The sequence below is a fragment of the Halictus rubicundus genome, chromosome 12 (genome assembly GCF_050948215.1).
Source record: "Halictus rubicundus isolate RS-2024b chromosome 12, iyHalRubi1_principal, whole genome shotgun sequence".
NCBI lineage: Eukaryota > Metazoa > Arthropoda > Insecta > Hymenoptera > Halictidae > Halictus > Halictus rubicundus.
In genome coordinates, this window is record NC_135160.1 from 629,259 (window position 1) to 644,295 (window position 15,037).

Consider the following 15,037-nt stretch of genomic DNA (forward strand, 5'->3'; position numbering starts at 1 on the left):
ACCGTAAAATAAAACAGATACATTCCCCTCTCATTTTTAGGGTATATAAACCCATGCATTTTCATCCTCTTTGGTTAGTCGAGAAGCGGTGCAGAAGAGATTCAGACGCGGTCCAGTACTCGTGCAGTCACGTCGCGTCAATTCTAGTGAGATCGGGTTAAAGTCTCTTTCGAATCAAACGTAACCTTATAGATTCCGTCAGTTCGGTATATATTCTATTTGGCATTCAACAATCGCTATTTAACCCCGCATTGCCAGTGCGTCAACACCGTGCATCATTAGGTAACAATTTCTCTAATTGTACACTTACTGCATCCACTCGCGACACAAACAATTACACTTGTAACTATTCCAAATCAGAATATATTTGTCTTGTTTGTTAACTCGCGTAATCTACAACCTTTAATTATTGCCTGATATCCTAATCTAATAATTGAACGTTCCCACATGATACAATCTTACCGCTCGGATTGTATCAAGTAAATTATATATAAGTTACGAGCCTTACTAATCTTAGATTCAATTCAACGAAGATTTCTCCAACCTAGTGACTCCCCGGTTCCGCATTGGGTGCGTTCACGAAGTTCCATCCTCCTAGTAGCTCCCCGGTTTCGCATCGGGTGTGTCTGCGTTTGACTCCAACCTCCCAGAGGTTCCCTGATTTCGCATCAGGTGCGTCCTCGACGTCAACTATCCTAGCGGCTCCCCGATTTCGCATTGGGTGCGTCCGCGTACCTAACTAACAAATTGAAACCATATTCCTGGGGTAACAACCCCTCGCCGGCCTCTCGCGTTGCTCGCAGCCCTGGCTGGTAACACCAAACACGATACAATTGGGATCATATTTACACTAATTTTCCGTTAATATAATTGTAATGGGAAGTAACTTTCATCGTTCATTACACAAGTAAATATCATCGGAATCATATCATATTTGGTTTCATTTTAATCAGAAAAATGCCGCGAATATGTTGGTGAAAGTCTCGTAAAAAAATAATGAAGAATAAAGAAGTTTTCTTATTGGATTAGTCGTGGTCTTCTGGTCTCACACCGATACACCCGACCCGTGCTATGTATGTTATATAAGGTACCTGCTATGAAAACATTGCATTTGTTTAAAATAATTGTCAAATAAATGGTGAAAAAAACATTTTTTGCTAATGACAACATTTTTAGTAGACACTCTTATGTTTTCACTATTAGCTCCCAAAAACTCATTTTCATCGGTGTGTTAGTTCTAGTCTTATAATTTAATGGAAAAAGGGTGATACGTATTTTTACACGTCTGTAAAATCAACAACTTTTAAAACATCGAAAAACCCATTGAGATTCGATTGATACGTCATTATTATTGGTAAAGTAGTTTTTTCAATAATACAACATTTATAATGTTTTTCTCCCTTCGCGTGACCACGCCATGGCGTCCGGGGTCGTTGAGTATATATTCTGCGCCAAGAATACATCGTACCACCACGGCCGCGACCCAGTCAGCTCTAGCATTGGATCCCCAGGGGTAAGAGGGGAGTAAACTGGTCTGAGGTTCTGGTAGCTAACCCCCGTGGTGCGCAGCACTTGTTGCGAGCATCTTGAGCGCCTCTCACGTGTCCTTCGAACACGGTCAACTCTGTATGGCCTACGAAAACGTGCCCCGTTCCCGGACACTGCGAGGATCGTCTTGTATAGTCTGACCTTCACCTCGCGCGAGGTTCACTATTTGGAAATCAACTTCTCGAAAATAATCCGCGTTCTGTATTTTTGACGCCCACGCGAAATTGCCCGCGGCAGAACGATGCATCGACGCCATTTTTCTGTTGACTTGGCGTGGGCTCAGAAATACGAAACGCTCTCTTCTTGCGAAGAAGAGAGAGAGCGAGACTCCCTCTCCGCAAGAAGGCAAGCCGCTTGGTGACGTCAACCCTGTGCTCGTCGACCTACATTGCGAGGCGGACGTAGAGATGACGGCGGTGGGCGGAGCTAACACCCACCGCCGCCATTGGCTGTGGAGGGGGATGGGTGTAATATACCACACCATCTCAGGGGTGGTTACAACTATGTTTAAAAAAAAAAAGAAAGGATTACGAAACATTCTGCAACCGTAGCCACAATATGAGAAGGGTCTAGTTAAAGTTGCCCAACGTCTAAATAAATTCAATCTTGTAATTTTTATAAGGCAAGATACACCAGTCATTTTTATTTACAACTTGTTTCCAACGTCGCCTATTTTTGATTATTATAAATTTATGAAGCCCATGGTCTACTAATTATTCATCTAGCATCTAGAACGTTTCTCTTGTTAATTACTTTATATAAAGCACTGTTGCTTCATGAAATATATTGCCATAGCATGACCTAATAAGAAACTGATCTAATAGAATCGATACCCTCCTTCACTAAATGGTCAGGGCTGATACCGTTCGTGAGCAAGCAGAAAGGCACTCGAAGGTGTTCCTAGAATCGTCTTGAACAAATAGAGAGTAAAAGAGAGATGCGGGTGGATCAATGTCAATCAAACTGGATCTCGAGGCTATTCGGGTCATGCTCAAAGCGAGATCTCATGAGCCAATAGGTTCTTCAAAGCGTTTTTTTTTTTTTGTCAAGAGAACGGGAAAAAATTGAACGAGGCTCGTACAGACCTGAACATTTCGACGAACATTGCGCCGAACAGCGAACGAAACGCAAAATCGATATTCATTTCGGCGATCCGAACGGCGCGATTTTGCGTTTCGGTCTCTGTTCGGCGCAATGTTCGTCGAAATGTTCAGGTCTGTACGAGGCCTAAGGCTTTCCCTCAACGGTGCCGAAGCTTGTTGGAATACTTGAACTTCCAGTCACGTGTCATGTATCATTAAGCACTTGTTGCGCAAATATAGTGCTGAACGTCGGCGTAGATCCAGACATAATCACAGCGTGTTGTGGAGTATTTGCCTCGAAAAGATCGCCAAAATACGATTTCTCAAATCTTGCGTAAGATGAAAAATTTTTGTTTTCCGAGTTATTGGAATATATAAACCACAGTGTACCAGTATTATATTTCTTTATTTATGTACCAAATAAAATGTACTGTTGTTTTGTTATTTAGGTATTCATGTATCGTTGTTCTGTGTTACAAGGCAGGGCTGCGAGTTATTACCCTAGGGATATGGTTTCAATTTGTTAGTTAGGTACGTGGACGAACCCAATGTAAAATCAGGAAGCCGCTAGGATGGTATAGTTTTTTGTGGACGAACACAATGCAAAATTGGGGAGCTAATGGGTTGGAGAAATCTCTGTTTGGACTATGATATGTTGCAAACGAACCTGATGCAAAATCAGGAAATCGTTAGGATAATTAGCAGGCCTTGTAACTAGTATAATTTAATTGATACAATCCGGGTAAGATACAATCCGCGGTAAGATTGTATCGTGTGGGATCGTTCAATTATTAGATTAGGATTTTGGACAATAATTAAGGGTTTCTTATACATACGATTTGCCAAACAACACGAATATATTCTGGTTTGAATGTTTTGTTACAAATGTTGGTGTCGCGATTGAATTGAATATAAGTATACAATAAAACTATTGTTACCTAAGGTGCACGGTGTCGACGCACTAGCAATGCGGACTCTAAGAACAGTTGTTGAATGCCGAATAGAAGTATTACCGCAAAAACAGAATCTATAATGTTAACTTGATTCTAAGGGGACTTGGACCCGATCTCACTGGAACTGACTCTTACAAATGCGACTCGACGAGACTCTACACGTCACTGCACAGTTACCGAACAAAAAGTGTGTCCGTTTTATTCTAGGGTCGCATACTCGTATTTGTCGTTTCCAGTGAGTTTAATTTTGGCAGCTGAATCTTTGTTTAAAGGGTAAAACGAATGGTTAGCCAGGATGTTTCCTATCAGAGACTATCTTGACAAATTCCAGAAGGGAATGTTTTCAAGATTTGCATATCAAGAAAACGTACGGTGCTGTTACTGAATCATGCTTCGTGCCAGTTGCGTCCAACTGGAGCATAATCATCTCTTCTATAAACAAGGGGTCAGTTGGGACGTTTCTCGTTCTCAGAAAGGGAGATTAGACAAATTCTAATCGAAATAAACGCGGAGAAAACTTCTCCATACGTAACATCTGCATTGAAAGTAAAGACTGTAGTACTCATTTTTCTCTTTGCCCGTTTCTAAAATATCGCTCGGTTACTAGGATCTTTTATATGTGATGAAGATATTGTGTTCATCTTTTCTTTACAGACACTTTTTAGGCAGGTGTACATTATAGTTTCCAGCAATTTTCACTTTTTTTTATTATTTGTCTGTTTAAAATTATTCAAGTTTGAAGATCACCTATTATTTATTGTTATATTTCCCATTTGTAGAATTTTCATGAAAGAAACTTTTAAGCTTCCAAGTGAAATCCGTTGAGTGTCTTGATGTCATTGAACGCAGTATGGTTTCCAGTTTAAATAGATTTAGCTGCCAATTCGCGCCTGTATGAATTTCTAAACAGTTTTTCTGTTGTAACGCACGATACAATGTAGGATGTGGGGGCGATCGTCATTTCTACGTGACATTCTGTATTTAGTTAGTTGTCCAAAGTTATTCAGATTTAACAGTTCGAAAATTCAAGTCATATTTCATAAGTTCATTACAATTGATATATATCATAAGTTAAAGTTTACTATAGTTTATATTATTAGTTTGTAGTTTGTTATAGTCTATCATAATAATAGTCGAGATCATTTTGAGTCCCTTTTTATCGTCTCTATGTTCTTCTCTAGGTTAGGCAAACTTCAAATGATGTACTACCTCCACGGTCGTTGATTTCATAGCTCCCGGGTTCAATCATTCTCTGAGGGAAGACTGTGTGCTGTGTCCAGCGATGGGAAGAGTAGGAGCCCCTCGCTGCCTGCTTCCCGCACCAACGTCTCTTTCGTGCAGTCAGCATTTTCACCGCGCTACGGTGCCTCGTGCCGTCGTCTCTCCCCTCGTACGACCATGTGCGCGGCTTATGACATTAGTAGATGGGAAGTACGAGGGCGAGACAAAGGCACGAGGCACCACTGCACAGCGAAGGTGCGTACTGCACGAAAGAGACATTAGTGGGAGAAGCGTTTTGCCTGCGGCAGGCATCCGTGCCCATCACTGCTGTACTCATTAAGGGACCTGGTCACAGAGTGGGGGAGGACTTCTCGTCAGTTACCCTATATAGAACCGTTCAGGGCCGCATTTCGTTTAACTCTTTGGGGCACGGTTGGATTAAAAGTGAACCTTCCAACTTTGTTGGAACCGGGTTGGAAGTGTACTTCCAACCTTTTTGATGTATTTTACGGCATGGTGGGACATTTCTAGTCCCACCTCGTAATCTTGCAATAGCTGCACGTGCATAGGTTTATATTTCGTCTTATTCACGTAAAGCCCAATTGTTCGCACGCGACCGAGATAGAAATTTCGCAGCGGAAGAGCTCGGGGAAGAATACGGCTCGCGGAACTCTCGCTCGTGTGCAAGAGATTGCCGTCGCGGGCGCGCACGTTTAGCTCGTAATTGGAGAAGGAATTACAGAGACAAAGAAATCCAGAGGATACGACAGAATGATCGTCGACCTTTAATTAACGGACCAACGTGGTATAGCGGCGGAGAACGCGCACGTGGCAAGACAGTTTTTAGAAGATGAGCGCCGAACCGCGGCGCGGTGGTTTCGCTCGCAGAATCGGTAGCGCACACACGCGCCGATGCCGGTAAAGCCCACGTGGACACCGACATTCTGAGGCGCGTTATTACAAGATTAAATTATAAAATCACGATTAACCGGGAACCAAGGGCGCAATCGCGACACCAATAACAACAAATTTAATTAACTATTACTATGTTGTTATGTTTTTACATGATGTTATACCTTTATTAATAAAAATATACCAATTTTGTTTCATTTTAAACCCGATAAAATTCCTGTGCAACATGGGTTTATTTTTTATCTGAAATCCTGTGCCGCAAAAAGTTAACTTTCGAGCGATTTCGTTAGGTCTAGTTCAGACACGGCGGAAACTGCGCGGATCAACCGCGCAGTGCTTATTTACATTAACGTCTCCATATTCGTTCAAACGCGCAGTTTCCGCCGTGTCCGAACTATCCCTTAGTGTAGTGATTCATCGAGCGTTGTGAACTGGGGACTTTGGACAGCGTTACTCTACATCGTTATTGCACGTCGTTATTTACATATTATTTAGATAGGTAAGTATTTTTCTTGCTATTATTTATATCGTTGTTGTTTTTGCTTATGCCCTTCTGCTATATTTATTTCAGTGTTGTGTTATAAATTTTATTAATTTTCGTTCATTTTGTTTAGGATACAGTTTGTCTAATTGCTACTCGGAGTGTTGCAGCATAAAGTGCCTAAAGTTCACAAGAGGCGAAATATGCTTGGAAGCCAAAAGGACACCTAGGCAACTACACAGATGTAGCTGAAGAGGGCGGCCGATTGTATTAGTTATTATTAATTATTAATTATTATTTGTTAACAACATATCTTAGAATTATTAACAACATTGCATTAATATTTACATACGTACCCATAGTTATGATAGAATAGCAAAATTATAACAAATACACATGGAACATTTTTTGTTTATCAAAAGCAATATCGATGGTATTGTGCTGCTTGTGTTAAAAGAATCACAAATTTTAATTGTATTGTTTAATTCTAATTTTAATGTTTAATTTCAATGTTAATAGTTAATATTTAATTTTAATGTTTAATGTTTAATGTCTAATTTGAATGTTTAATGTTTAATTTGAATGTTTAATGTTTAATTTGAATGTTTAATGTCTAATTTTAATGTTTAATGTTTAATGTTTAATTGTAATGCTTAATGTCTAATTTTAATGTTCAATGTTTAATTTTAAAGTTTAATGTCTAATTTTAATTTTAATGTTTAACGTTTAATTTTAATGTTTAATGTATAATTTTAATTTTAATGTTTAATGTTTAATGTTTAATGTCTAATTTTAATTTTAATGTTTAATGTTTATTGTTTAATGTCTAATTTTAATGTTTAATTTGGTATGAGTTGTGGTTTGGGTGTTCAGTAAAGGATTCACCCAATATAACAATAACCATTTATTAAATAAACAACAAAAACTCAACGACGTAACAAGGAACAAAGAAAATGAAATAACAATGAAACAAGAACTACGGATAAACTACTACGAACAACTGACGTCGAATGACGACTTCTCACAACGACTGACTGACTTGAACTGACCTGAACTGACTCGTCATCCGTCAGAATCCGCGCTTATATCCTCCAGGAATTTCCTTCGAACAAGGAAACTTCTGGAGTGGGGATGTCGCTTCCTGTACGTGCCCCTTGGAGAAAGTTCGTGTCCTTGCATCGAACATCCGTGTCCTGGCGAAAGTCAAGGGTTGGCGGCCAAATGTGCACGCCAAAGAAAAACCCCGAACCTGGACGCCAAATGTGCACCCCAGGTAGGAACAGACTTCCGGCGATTAAGTGTGCGCTCGGGAAGAGCTTGGGCCTGGCGACCAAGTGCGTTCAAGGTCCCAGCCCGCAAACGACGCTCCTACCTGGGTCCGATGAACCCTTCTCCAAGGGGTCCGCCACATTTAATGTTTAATTTTAATGTTTTATGTCCAATTTTAATATTTAATGTTTAATGTCTAATTTTAATGTATAATATTTAGTTATAATGTTTAATGTTTAATTTTAATGTTTAATGTCTAATTTTAATGTTTAATGTCTAATATTAATGTTTCATGTTTAATTTTAATGTTTAATGTCTAATTTTAATGTTTAATGTTTAATTTTAATGTTTAATGTCTAAGTTTAATGTTTAGTTTTAATTGTAATGTTTAATGTCTAAGTTAAATGTTTAGTTTTAATTGTAATGTTTCATTTTAATTTTAATGTATACTTTGAATGTCATAATAAATATTAACAATAACAATAAAATATTGCTTTATTCATTTAAATTTATTTTATTTTAATTAACATTTATGAACATCTCTAAGTCGTCTAAAAGACGTCTGTTTCGGGACGTCTTAAAGACGTCTATTTCGGGACGTAACGAATCGAAACCGATTTTTGAGAACACTATTTAGTCTTATTTCACGTTCAGTGTTATTGAACGTAGTTCTCAAACAAATCGATATTTGGGAACACTCAAGAAGTTAAATTGATCATTAAAAAATGTTTGTCTAGAATGAATTGTTTCCACTATTTACTTCGAGTAATGTCATTCGCGCGACTACAGATTACAATTTCAAAAGTTTAAGAAATGATGGTCGGTTTATTGTGGAGAACCTTTTGGGTAGCTAAATTGTTCATTGAAAAAACAGAATGTACATCTTGACAAGTTTTCTGTGAGACGAACAGTTTCTATGTATGACCGATCCAGCGTAATTACACCAAACGCGATATAATTACGATTACAATTACTCGTGTAACACGCGATAAAAGTTTCAGGCGTGAAAGAGAAGAAGAGAAGAAAGAAAAAAAGAAAGAGAAGAAGAAAGTCGAAGCGTCGAACATACAGATACGTCCAAGATACAGAATGCGGCATATTTTCGAGAAGTCAATGTCCAAATAGAAGGTCAACCCGAATTCTTTGTCGCTGGTATTTAGGGGTGTCCGTCGAAAATATTTTTCGCGTGGCTATGTCCTTCATGCTTTACTGTCAAGTTTTGAAACGGTCGAATGTCATTATTTGTCCCTGTAGCGTTCCTGTTTCTTTTCATGTTGGATACATTCAACTGAAAAAGTGACAGAACTAACCACCAAAAACATAAAAAGCGTCGTTGATAAAGTTTTCAATAGTATAAGATTTACTTTCTCCGCAATATTATCAATTTACTAATATAACATATAAATAAAAATGTACTTTCATGTTCAGATAATGGATGTCTATGTCTTCTGTATAATTAGTATTATTAAAATAACTTCATTGCCTCATGCATCCATCGGTTAAACTACACTCAGTCTGATTTAAACAAACTATACATAACTTTTAACACAGTACAACGATTTCCAAACTGATCCTGACATATACTCTGAATTTTTGGAACGTTCAATATTTGCTATGTTGTTCCGCAGAATAATAGCTTGATATCGCTAGCTTGGCGCGAATTTCTCGCTAGTTTCAAGTAAATGTTTCAAAGACCACTTTAACGGAGTTTAACATCTAGAATCCTGTTGCTCCGAAATAATTATTAAGCTCCGGTACTCCACTTTCTACATAACTGTTTATACGGAACTGTATATGACTTAATGCAGAATAAATATTTGTTAGCATAGACGACACCTTTGTTTATGCTTGAAACACTAAATTCAAAGTTGTCAAATTGTAAGTATCCTATGCGAGTAATGAAAAGTTAAATCAAGACAAAAAAATTGTTGAAACCAAATAGTCCGTTCGTCTGATTCCTATGTTCATTATTAAAAATTTCCGTAGATAACGGGAGAATCAATTTGTTAAAAATAATAACAGTCTCTTGGCTCTTGGTTTGTGCTATGCAATTAAGTCAGTAGAAACCGCGAAATCAAACAATGTTGTGATGAACGAGATATTTCTAATTAAAGGTTCTTGGCGCGGTGTGAAAATCTAAACACTGTATCACAGTATTACGCGTTCGATACAAGGAATAGCAAAGGATTAATAATTCACATCGATCGATCGAGTATCCATTTACTTTTTCTGTAAAAATTGGGTGATTTTAAGGAAATCGATTGCGCGTTGACTAACTCGGAACGATGGCTAATTCAGAACTCGGCATCACCTTTTTAAAAATGCCCGAATATTACTCAATTCCTGTTAAGCAATTAAATGAAACTAGATACATTGCATTCGAAAACGTTGCAGTTCAATTAAACGTTTTAATCGTTGCACGTAATAATCTCTGCGTCGTCCATTTCACAGAGACATCTATTTTCCCAGAAAATCTTACTCAAGGGTAATTACCCTTGTAATTTAAGTAAATAATAATTATAATTATCCGAATGTAAATACCTGCTTTTAATATGTAACTCCCCCAATGGATAATATTACCGTCGATTTGCTGATCATCAAAGGCCTTCAGCATCGTTATTCGGGTAATGAAATTTCTCATTAGTTACATCGAACTGTTTACAAGCTTATTGCTTTCGTGCTTTCCCGGTTGGTGCATTGTTTCTATAGATATTTGTACAGAAATTATATCTATAATACGGTTCCATTAACTGTTGTATATGTATCTCGTTACATTGTATCTCGCGGTGTCTTTAGGTATCGAATCAAAGACAGAGCCGCGCTTCTTTTTGGTCCGCCGACGTGTCCCATTCAGATGTTTTATTTTTCTCCAACGTATCGACGAGCTGCCGAAGTCGTTTAGTAAAAGCCTAGCCTTAGTAGAGGAAACATCGATCAAATATCGTTCATGATCATATCTGTGTTTTTTTTATTCTTTCTAAATAAGTAAATACCTTGCTTCCCAAAACCAACAGTTTCAAATTATTCTATCAATTCTTAACTTGAAGAATTTTTTTGAAAAAGTACAGTATGATTGCAACAGAAACTTTGCCTTTCAGAGGCACAGAAACATTTGTGTCGTTTGTTCTTTAATACAGAATGCATTTCAGCCAGAATTTTTGGACCAGGTTCGAATCCCGAATCCCGTCTTCTTTTTTTTCGTTAATCACATATTTTTTCGATTCCTAACAGTATGATTGTTGTTAAACCATTGTAAAGACATTTTTTAACTATGTTTAAACGATTTTTAAATAATTTTTCGGGAAAATATTTTTGGGCCGAAATAGGTGGAAACATGGCAGTAAATGCTGGTATAAATAGGGCTGCTAGAAGCCGCAGAGCGTTACAGCTAAATAAATCGCTGAGAGGTGAGGACTAGAACCAGCATTCCAGTTTCTCTTCAATTGTTAAATTGGTGCGTAACCCCGCACGATCTAGCATCTTAAAAATTATTAATATTAAACTCTGTGAATCATAGAAACTAAATTAATGTCTGAAAGGATAAATCCTAAACGACGAACCCGACGCGAGTTATATATTTTATTCTATTGGAGCAACAAGCGCCACATCCTATATCACCCTGTTAGAGATTCTCCTCATCTTTATCTAACTATTTATTTATTTATTAACCTCTTCCCGTACTTTAACGAGTCTGACTCGTGATGAAGATTTTGGCTCAAACGTAAACATGACGAGTAGGACTCGTGGACTGAAAATCGGAAACGTAAACATCACGATTCTGACTCGCGGAATGATTTACAAATGACTATATCACAGGTATTTACATTTCGGCTAGTATTGCAACTGTTTTCGAACATCGTTCTTGTCTGTTTACCGCGCATTGACCCCTGACATCGATCTATCGATCGGTTCGGAGCGCCGCCGTCCCCACACAGTGCCACCCGTTCCACGCGAACGCCGCGGATGGACGGCTGCTCGCGGGGTGACGAGGGAAGTGGGCGCGTGGATCGACGCGCCTCGCCGATCGCTCAGTTCGTCTATTGACACCGCAAACGATATCGGTTATTGAACACCCGTCTTCTCTCCGTTTTTTCGGTAATCGTTCGTCGTGCGAACTCGGTATCTTTCATATCTTAGATGGTCGGTAACGTTCCAACTTGGAAACGCCCGAGAATCTAAAACGTACCCTTTTACACACACGCGCGCGCGCGCACCCGCACGAACACACGCATACTCATACTTAAATTTAAAACACACACATACACATAACACACACTCTCATTATTGTAAATTTAAAACATTATTTTTTATAATATACTTATATATTTACAGATCTTAGAGTAATAACTATTATTTTTCCTACAAGCCAAAATTCCTTTCCCTGCGAAATTAAAGAACCCACTACGGAAAGACGTAACAATAGTCAAGTCGGTGTACTTAATCCATATAAAAAAACCCAATTGAGATTCCTTCATTTACCGTCCCCGAACGCGTACTGAAGTTCCTGACAAACATTTCATAATTTCCTCGCTAAAGGTCACGTGAAGGTCAACATATTGCACCTCGTTGGATTCGTTTTTTTATAAGCTATAACGACTGTTGTCGTGAAAATATGCATCCCCATTTATTAAAAAATACAGTGACCTTGAAATCTCGAAAAAAATGACCTTGAGAAAAAATTCGGCCCATCACAGTATTGGCGCCTTCGAACAGAATGTTTTCTCCCACTGATATTTTTTCTATCATACTGTTATGCGAGACTGCCATTAACACTGATCTATTATGACTCACGGGCCTTCTCATAGACTAGACGAAGGCAAATTACTCACCGGTACACAGATTCCAAAGTCCAATCCTGTGAAAACTCCGACTTCCACGTCATTCCCTATCTCTAAGGGCTAGCGTCATCCACTCCCCACGAAACTTCCATAGTTAGATGTATCCTTATATAAGGCCCTGCGAAAGGGCGCGCAGACAGAGAAGAAGAAGTTACAAGTAACCAGTCAGTCGACCCGTGTGCTATCGAGTTATTCGTCGTATACAAAATTGCTTTTTATCTTTGCTTGGCGATCTATTCCAAAATAAACCTAAGTTGTGCTGGAAGACTTTGGAGTTTATTCGAAGATTCTCTTCATTTACCCCTTCCTGCGGCATAACAATACAATATAAGCGATATATTTAAGGTGGTCAAGTTACGTGAAATATGTACCCTGTACAAGAACGCGGAAAGAGACAAAATAAGAAAGAACGATATATATATGTACATGAATATGTCTAAAACGCATACGAACTAACGTAGACCTGCTTGATAACGTTCAGGAAAATGTACGCGCCTACCAGAACGGGTAACCCGATGTTCCGTACTCGGTGCATCCGTAACAACGTTTGCTCTATGTGTATCTAAACACGGTATAATGACAGGCTCTGAGACATCGTCTTCCGCAAGAATATAGGCGGACTTTAACCCGTCAATGGTCACGGTAATTTCTTTTATTTTTAATGAGGATTCCAAAGGTTTTAGGGCCTCGACGAACTACCCTATACGGGACTTCATAAGCTTGCTGCAAACTCGGTTTTGAAGCATCGGTTCTAACAAAAACGTGAGGAGAGGTATGTAAATCTTTGAAACCGAACGTATTGTTAGCAGAGTGATGAGAACCACTCTTCGGACCTAGCTCGGAGAAATGGGAGCTGAGATTATTAGCAAAGCCAGAAATGTCTCCTCTGCCATTTGTTGAACGCGAAGATTTGCCAGGAAGACGTCGAGATTCGCCATACACTAGTACCGCCGACGTAGCCTTCAAATGGACTTCCCATGCAGCTCGGATTCGAAGCAAAGCCGATGAAAGAACTTCCGATTCGATTGGTGGCAACGGATCGCGGCTTTGAGCTGCCTATGGAACCTTTCCGTTGGCCGAAGAGGTAGTACGTAAATGCTTCGCGCCGATAAATTCGTTTACGCGAAAAATGGCTTAGATTCGAACTGTCTTCCCTGGCCAGTGGTAATCCGTATCGGAATTCCAAAATGGGCTATCCAACCGTCATAGAACGTTCACGTTACCGTTCGAGCGTCTTGATTAGTGTACCTGATTTCTCAACACTTTTCATTTCTCGAGAATTGAGAAATAAGACTATATTTCTCGATAATTCTCGAGAAAAAAATAAAAAAATATTGGCAAACTTTGACCAAACTTTTATAAAGTGAAACGTTACGCTTTTGTTTTGAAATGACTTCTTAAGAAGCATAATGCGTCTAATATAGAATCAGACAATCTACTTATTTTTTTTTTTTGTAACAAAATCTGTAGCCGTAGTGAAATTTCTTCGATTTTATGTGCATGTTGGCTTTATAGTATACAGAACATCCAAAAGTTGCTGAAGATTGGGTGTCCTTTTTTCAGTGGACTCAAAAATTTGGAATTCCTTTGTTAGAGTCCGAAGTTTATTCTCTTCTGCTGCTAAACTCTTGACACTGAATTCTTGAAGGCTATTTGCAATTTCTAATTCTAACAAGTTTTTCCAATGATAGTTTCTCATTCTGAGAATCTGAAAGTTTTTCACTATATTTATAAGAATCATTGTTATATTTTCCAAAAAGTCTGCTTAGAATTTGTTTTGCCATTTCATACATATCTGTCTTGGATGTTAAATAAAAAAATGTATCTTTTGAATCTTTTTGCAAAGATTCTGGATTATGCAGATATTTTATAACGGATACAACAATCTTGTCTCTTCTTTTAAATATTTCTTCTTTAATAAGAACAAGAAACTCATTACTCGATTCAGTATTCAGTTTTTCTAAAGGTTTATATAAGAATTTAAGAGAATTTAAGCATTTATATGTTATAAAATAAATGAGATCCATAAGAATTTTCCTAGATTTAAATTTCTCGAGAAATGAGAAATAATAAATTATAATTGTAGATTTGATGCTTTCACGGCCTGGAATGTACACATGATTAGTGGCTTTCGGGAGAGAGCCGTGTCCAAAAGGAATTGGTTCCCAACGTTTCGCCATCATTGCAGCTGGCTTCATCAGGGATGAAGACACTCTGATACTGGCGAGTGTCAAGGAAAACTGAGTTTATATAGGGCTGGTCAATGTTCCGGAACGGTGCTCACCAGTAGTTTTTAATTGTCCAGCTGAACAACTTAAAAGAAAACCTCGCATAATCTTCACATACGACTCCCATGAATACACAGACACTTTTAACCCCATGCACTATAACAAACCAGACTCATTACGATGATCTCGAACAGAATCAAATGAATACGGATGTCATATGTCGAAATGTTATTTCAGTTTAATAGAAATTGTAACGTAAGGATTACGGTAGATGCTTTAGGAATAACAGGAACTGTGATTACAATCGATGGGAGATTGGTTTGTTATACAAAATAAATTTTTTGCAAGAGAGAAAGTTAGCTAGCAACGAATTATTTAAGAAATGATTTTATGTACTACGCGATATCAGCATCGGGCGTCCGGTTTATTTCAACCGTACGAACATACGAACAACCGACATACAAACGCGACTGACGTTCAAACGGAAGGGATATCCGTCTCCGAT

At 38.3% G+C, this 15,037-nt stretch overlaps 1 long non-coding RNA gene across 1 annotated transcript in view; it reads left to right on the plus strand.

Annotated features, from left to right (window-relative positions):
* LOC143360071 (uncharacterized) overlaps positions 1-14,618 on the plus strand; it is a 180,608-nt gene extending 165,990 nt beyond the window's left edge. The window contains exon 2 of the long non-coding RNA XR_013083203.1: positions 14,391-14,618. This is a non-coding gene — a long non-coding RNA (uncharacterized LOC143360071). The remainder of the gene's footprint in view (positions 1-14,390) is intronic.
* Positions 14,619-15,037: the final 419 nt, after the last annotated feature.